Source organism: Gossypium hirsutum, chromosome D10 (assembly GCF_007990345.1).
Source record: "Gossypium hirsutum isolate 1008001.06 chromosome D10, Gossypium_hirsutum_v2.1, whole genome shotgun sequence".
NCBI lineage: Eukaryota > Viridiplantae > Streptophyta > Magnoliopsida > Malvales > Malvaceae > Gossypium > Gossypium hirsutum.
Window position 1 is genome coordinate 62,375,883 of NC_053446.1, and position 8,212 is coordinate 62,384,094.

Below are 8,212 nucleotides of genomic sequence, written 5' to 3' on the forward strand. Positions count from 1 at the left end.
TTTTTTAATTAAATTAATATCTTATTTATTCGTGACATGAAATTAATAAAATAAATAAATAATAATATAAATATAATAGCATTCCCAATTAATTGATGTTCAACAATATTCCTTAATAAGATGTTAACATTTTTAATGATGTTCATAAAACTATACACTTTTAATGCATATATAAATATTTTTTTATATTTTTTTAACATTAATCTCATTATATGTTATTATCATATATACTCTTTTTGATACAATGTTTAGAACTACTCATAGCCCCTCCCTAACTGTTAAATAGGATGATAATATGTTTCAGCACATTCAAACCCACCTCCTTCACTGGCAATAATATCAATACCAATTGAGCTAAAACTTAATCAGCATTTTTACCTCAACATAATTCAATTCTAGCTTGGCCTGAAATTAAATATTAATTTATCTATCTCGAAGCTTGGTCTGGACCAATACAGGTTTCTTTTAAAAACCATTGTTAGTTCTGGTCTTGGTGAAGAAACTTATGGTCCAAGGAATGTTGTTGATGGTAGAGAAGAATTTCCTTCGGAAAACGATGCACATGCCGAGATGGATGAGATCATGTTCAGCACTCTCGATAATCTATTCGAGAAAACAGGAGTTTACCCGTCAGTAATCGACATACTCGTCATCAATATCTCGTTGTTTTCACCTGCACCGTCGTTAACATCACGGATTATAAACAGGTACAAGATGGTTGCAATCGATCTGGTGCAGCAGTTGTTCAAGACATACAAGAACCAGTTCGCCATCGTTGTGAGCACCGAATCAATCGCTAGGCATCGGTACTGCGGCAAAGAGAAATCGATGATGTTATCGAATTGCCTGTTCCGTAACGGAGGGTGGTCGATCCTCTTAACAAACAAAAGGGGTTTGAAGGATCGATGCTTGTTGAAGTTAAAGTGTACCGTAAGACCCAATATAGGATACGATGACGAAGCATATGGATGTTGCATACAGGTTGAAGATCCATAAGGCTACCAAGGTTTCCGCCTTACTAAAAGCATAATAAAAGCTGTTACTAAAGCTTTTACAGAGAATTCCAAGCTCCTATTGCCAAAAATATTACCAGTTTCGGAACTGCTTCGATATGCAATATCAACTCTCGGGAAAAAATCAACCGAAGGCCAAAATTTAAGTTTCAATTTAAATCTCAAGTCTGGGGTTGATTATTTTTGTTTCCATCCAGGTGGAAAGGCATTGATTGATAGACTTGGGAAGAGTTTGGGACTTAGTGAATATGACTTAGAGCCAACTAGAATGACACTATACAGATTTGGGAACACATCAGCAAGTGGTTTATGGTATATTTTGAGTTACATGGAAGCCAAGAAGAGGTTGAAGAAAGGTGATAAGATTCTCGTGGTGGGCCTTGGAGCTGGGTTCATGTGCAACAACTGCGTGTGGGAAGTAATGAAGGATGGTTTGGAGGATACTAGGGTTTGGGAAGATTGCTTGATGAGTACCCTAGAAAAGACCTGGTCAATCCCTTCACTGAGAAGTATAGTTGGACCAATGATGAGTGCTTGAACTTTGTCAGGATTGACAACAGAATGTGTTATTAACAATTTACTTTTTGAATTATACCCTTTCTTTTTAATTTATTTTGTTTTAAATTATCTCAAAAAGTGCTAAAGTGGGTGATGCCACTGAATCAGAAAAATGTTTTGAAGTGTGAAAATTATTGGAGCGATTTGTGGGTTTTGGCCATGGTAAACCATGTGAGACCATTGAAGCTAGTGATCGGTTGCAATTGTTTAACTCTTCCTTTCAATTTCTAACTCTTTTACTCGTTTTCATTTAGAAAAATTATTTGATATAGCCATAAAAATTGGCATTATATCCATTTAAGGTATAATAAAAATGTAAAAATATATATATAAACAAAATTAATAAAAAGTAAGTAAAAAAAAACATGTGCAGTTAAAATATTTTATTGAAAAAGTATTAAATATTAACACTTTTGGTTACTAATTTTTTTTATCGGTGAAAGAATTTATCAAGTCCTTCTATTTTAAGGATTAGATTAAATTAATCTCTCTATTATTAAATAGGAAAAATGATTGTATGAAATAGTGACGCCATGTCACCTGTATCTTTTTTTTAATAGTTTTATATCACATCAGCATTTTCATCCTAAATTTCAGCATTTTCATCCTGAAATAAATCAAATCCAAACTAAAATTTTGAAATTGAGGATAAAATTGCTAATGCGGCATAAAACTATTGAAAATGGATAATATCTTTATTTCATACAATCATTTCTCTATTAAATAGATCAATTTAATTTTTGTACTATTAAAAAGAATCAAATAAGACCAAATTGTAATAGAGTTAACATTTGTTGTTTAAAAAATGACATGAAAATTATTTTTTCTTTTGCAATTCAACTACGAACAAAAATTTCATTTGCAAGAGGGTTGACTAAGAAAATTCGAGATACCAAAAACCAACCCAAATTGAGATATTTGGACTATTTATAAAATAATGTTTTTAAAAATATTATATAAAATTTATTAATTTTTTTAGTTTAAGAGTTTTTGAGATTTCTATTCGCTTAAAAAATTATTATTTTTTAGAAATACTCATAATTTTTTGAAAACTTATCAATTAATGTTAAAAAATTATAAAACAAAACTCATTTTATCAAAATATGTCAAAAAACCTAAAACTCAAAAAACTTGATCGAACCAAACCAAACTCACAATAGTTAAAAAGTCAAAAAAAAACCCTAATTTGTGGAACCATTAAAAAAAGTTCAAAATATTAACCATGTTAAAAAGAAATATATAATTTTTTTGAACTACAAAAGCTAACTCCATTAAAATTTAACCTTATTTTTTTTAATAATATAATGACTAAATTAACTCATTTTAATAGTAGAAGAGTTTATTTGATAAAATCTCTATAATAGAGGAACTTGGTAAATACATGGCTAATATATTTGAAAAAGTCCTTAAACTATTTTTGCACTTAAATAAGCTCCTATACTACCATAAAAGTCATTAATTTTAATATTAAAGTAAAATTATTTTGAATTTTTAAACTAATTTACATTTTATGATGATGTGATGTGAATATGATGTGAATAATTTATTAAATAAAAATAAAATAATAATTTTGAAAGTAAAACAAAATGTTATTTTAAGTTTTTCTTGAAAATACTTATATACATAACACACTTAATCATTCTTTTGAAAATTTTGATAACTCTCTTAAATTTTATGTTGATGTTATAATTGTCTAGGATTTCTATTATATCAACAAAAAAATTAAGATAAGAGCCTAAAATTCAAAATAATTCATTCCTATGAACTTTTTTTTTATAATTTCATTATAGATTCTAATCATATATTCTCTTTTTGATGCCTAGAACTACTCATAGCCTCTTCCCAACCCTTAAGTTGGAGGATAATGCGCTTCAACACACTCAAACTCACGTTCTCCTATACTGACAACAATGTCTATGCTAATCAAACTAAGATCTAATCGACAAAATCATAGGATAGGAAGTTATTTGACTATAAAAAAATTGAAGAGCTTGTTTAAACAAAGTGAGATACTTTAACAGGTTTTTTAATATATTACCCTAAATACATTCATTTTTTTTATCTATAACATCTAAAAGATAATATTCGAATCTAGAAGAAAACAGTAGCATTCAACTAAAAAATTTATGAATCGCATGTGTTCATTTACCTGTATCCTATGCTTTATCAGCACATCTCAATCTGGCTTGCAACTTTGGCTAGCTAGTTTCTATTTTTGGTACATTAATTATGACTGTCTAACTATTTGACAATAAATAACAATAACCCAGGGACAATGTATCCATTCTAAATTTTTTAGCATTCATGAGTTTATTAACCATGCTATCATGCACATTCATAATAATCAAGAAAACAGTAGGTCATGAACTAAATTTTCTATCCCCCACCATTTAAATTACGGTTTCTAATTAATCTCATCTATATTAAATTATGCACATTTAAAGTTGTCCCTAACATAATTACAAATTTCTGAATAGAGGATGGTTGATTTGGAGGCAGCTAAGCAATAGTAAACATTATGATTTATGGGATATGGTGGGGATTTGTTATTAAGGTTTTTAATTGGATTAAATTTATCAATTTCTTTGTTTAGAACTTATCAGTTTCAATGTTAAACTTCATACTTTTAGGTTATTGAATTAATTAAAATTAGATTATTAGATTATAGTTTTAATTATTTTATGATGTGTTACTATTGTGTCGGATTTATATGTACAATTTATAATTGTAACTTAATTTCAGAAACGATAAATTGTGTTATTTCTTTGTTTTTAAAGTAATTGAAGTTTATTCAATTTTTTACGTCTTATTAATATGTTTTATATAGACTTTGACTTTTAGTATTTTTATATTGTATTTGTATTATTTTTATGTGACAAGTTTTTAGTGCCTTAAAATGTTGGTAGTAGTAGAAGCGAAGTCAAAAAATATTTTTAAGAGGGTCAAAATTAAATTATAATTTTTAATAACTTAACTCTTTATAATTTTTTAAAAATTTAAATTTAAATTTTATATTTTAGAAAAATAAAATAATAATTTTTTTATTAATTTAAAATTTTAAAATGATTAAAAAGTCTAAATGAATAATTTTTTTTATTTTAAGAGAGAATGAGCCCTACCAGCCCTCGTTAGGTACGCCGTCTCTGCTATTAAACTTGATGAGCCTAAAAAGACATGTTGAGCCTGTAAAGGCAATGTCAAGCTTGAAAAGGTGGAAAACTTTAGTTGCAGTGCACTTGAAAAAGGCTAGAATGTGCACGACCTTTATCCTTGCGCGGATCAAGTTAAAATGTGTTGACTCATTTATCTACGAGTTACACATGACACGATATTTATCTTTGTATGATTCTTAAAAATATTAGTAATTTTTTTATAATAATATATGTTTTACCTCTTGTCAAAGTGTGACAGAAAATGTTAAAATGTGCTCACTCATTTACCAGTGAAATATACATGGTACGATATTTATCCTTTTATAAATTAAAAATATATTAATAATTTTTTTAATAATAAATATTTATCTCTAGACAGAGTATACCTGAAAAGAGTAGAATGCGTTCACTTATTTATTAACGAGGTATACATGACATAGTATTTATCTCTAGGTGACTCGGGAAAATATGAATAATTTTACCATTCGTCAAAGTGTCTAAATAGTATTTGAATTCATACTGATAAGTTACGGAACCAAATAAAAAATTGGGGGTTGACAATTAGCTGTCTTTTAAGAGGCCATGACTAGAAATCTTGAATGCTTGCGAGAAAAAAAATATATATATATATATATAGCTTATACTAGGTAAATGCACAACTGCTCGACGAGAGTGTACACATACACCTCTCGGGGGTTTACGAACCCCCGTCATGCTCCCATTTTTTCTATGGAAACTTCATTGTTCACCAAGCTCCGACCACCACCGTCAGTTCTTAAATGGGGTGAATCAACCAACACCACCACAATTTCTGCCTTGTTTGATCTTTAAATCAATAAAGAGTTGGTTCCCATTTTGCACAGTATCTTTTATCCATAAAATAACATGATAAGAAAAGTTGGAAATTTTAGATCTCAAGTTAAATTTCATTTATGTTATAAATTTGTGGTTTGTTGTTCTTTAACCCAGATGATAATTACTTCGTTTCTCTAATATTGAAAAAAATACATATCACCACCAAAATAGTCCATAAAAAAAAAACAGAGAGAAATACAATACATTATCGGTACAGGTTGTGGATGCAAATAGAGTAGAGATTATGTTTTGGATTTATGTTCAAGTCATATGTGGATCAGCAACATGTATTGTTAGAAATGGCCTTGCATGGTCGATGGGGATCAAATCAAAGATTTCATTGCTGGCTCTGTTTTCCTTGTGTTTTCAGCTTCAATTTCTTTTGCCTGGATTGTGCTGGATAATCTTGTCAAATCTATTCGAATTAGAAATTTGAGTTATTGAACTCGAAGTCTTAAAATTTGATTTGATAAAAAATAATAATAATTTGAATTCAAACCCGAATTCATCCTAAGTTAAATTGTTTATTTACTTGAATTAATTTAAAATAATTTGAACTCGAACATGTTAGAATCTAAAATACTTAGAATCCATATAACTTGATTTGTAAAATCCAAATTCAAAACAATTCAAACCTAAAATGCCCCAAAATTTTTAAAACTTTAATTAATTTGATTCAAATGCATCCGACTCACCCAATTGAAGACAAATCTACTTGGATCTACTAGTTTTTTTAATGTACCTTATCTATGAAAGGCTTTAAAATTGAATATGAAATATTACAAATTGTTGAGTATTTTTCTGTTGTATCTCATTGAAGGGGACAATTAAATATTTATAAACATGGTTACTGTTCATGAAATTGATATTCTTAGTAGGCTCTATACATGCTGGACACATATACTGTTTTGGTTTCTTTGATGGACTTCGTGGCCCCACATGCAAACTCTTTGGGTCTATGCGAACTGAAATTGCAGACTCCCTATGCGAGCACTCCTCGGCATATGCTAATTGAGACTGTGAACTCCCCTAACTAAGCCCTCACTATAAGGCCTGCACACATCTAGTAGAGCTCAGTCGGGTCACGGGTAGGCAACCCAAACTTTATCTAAATTTTAGGTTGGTAATCATAAATACATAACAAGTGGACTCATCCATGAGTTTAGTGACCCACTCTAATTGAGATAGATGTCAGCATGACATTTTTCATTTTGGTCAAGTACGTTTGGCTTGAATTAAAGATTAATGACAAAAATATATAAGGATTAATAAAAGATTATATATTTTTAATAGTTTATTATTTTATGAATAGAAAATAAGTTGCTGGGTCAAATTGAATTTTGCTACAATTTAGATTTTTTTTTCAATTAGGCCCTAATTTTTGTTTTTAATCAGGCTCAATCTAGCTAGCCCATGCACACGTCCACAACATTTAAAGGAAATATGTGGAATAGTTGGCAAAATTTTCATCCACTATTATTGAATCATCAACCACGGTTGACCCATTGAAACAAGTAGTTTCTTTTGAAGTGTCTCCTTAAAATTAATTGAGTATTAATTTGTTGCTGCATTATTCGAAATTTACGAGTTTGAAATGTATAATGTTCCCTCAATGATTTGGGTAATATATGGACATAAATTTATTTATTTATTTATGTTGCAATCATTACTAGATAAGTGTGAAATCGAACCAAAAAGAAAATCCAAAAGTCGTTGAAAATAAATGTTAATTGCAAGATGCAACTTGAAAAACAGACTTAAATTTCAATGGATGAAACCGAAAACTTTAGGGAGTGCGGGGGTTGGGATTTAAAATTCAATGAGAAGCTGAAAAGTTGGTTGAAAAATAGGTGATGGGATACATGTGTGGCGGCTTTGGTTAACCACTCATTAAACTGTGACATTTTAGTGCATAAACCTCAGCCTGAACGTATGAATCCACAATGCCTTGAGCACGAAGTAATCTCTATTTTCTTTCGAATTTTATTGAAACAATGAACTTGTTTTTGGCTATTTTACCAAATTGACTCAAAAAAGTTTGATATTTATAAAAATGACTCAAGTTTAAAAATAACCACCAAAATAACTTGAAATAAACAGTAAAAAGAGGTTTTGCCTGGTCAATGACCGGCACCACCTGATGTTTTAGACCCATGATTACCTGATGATTGTGTCAGACTTTAAAAAATTAAATTTTTTGGTTCTGACCTGTCAATGACCAGCACCAGTATATTTTTTAAAATCGTATCATACTGGTATACAAAAATTTAAAAAAAACAAAAAAAATTTTGGGTGCTAGCCTGTCAATGGTCGGCACCAGTAATGAAAAAAAAAATTTAGGCGCTGCCTTATCAATTGTCAGCACCAGTATACGAAAAAAAAAAATTTGTGCTGGCCTGTCAATGGTCGGCACCACCAGTACGAAAAAAATTGTTTTGGGTGTTGGCCGGCACCAGCAGTACGAAAAAAAAATTTTATGTGCTGGTCTATCAATGGCCGACACCACCAGTATGAAAAAAAAAATTTTGGTGCTGGCCTGTCAATGTCCGGTACCAGCAGTATGAAAAAAAAAATTTGGGTGCTAGCCTGTGAATGGCCGGCACCAGTTTAAAAAAAAATTGGTGTTGGCCTGTC

General features: G+C 29.9%; 1 pseudogene; it reads left to right on the plus strand.

The window, feature by feature from the left end:
- The first annotated feature begins 244 nt into the window (after positions 1–244).
- Positions 245–1,720, plus strand: LOC107930699 (3-ketoacyl-CoA synthase 19-like; annotated as a pseudogene).
- The last annotated feature ends 6,492 nt before the right edge of the window (positions 1,721–8,212 follow it).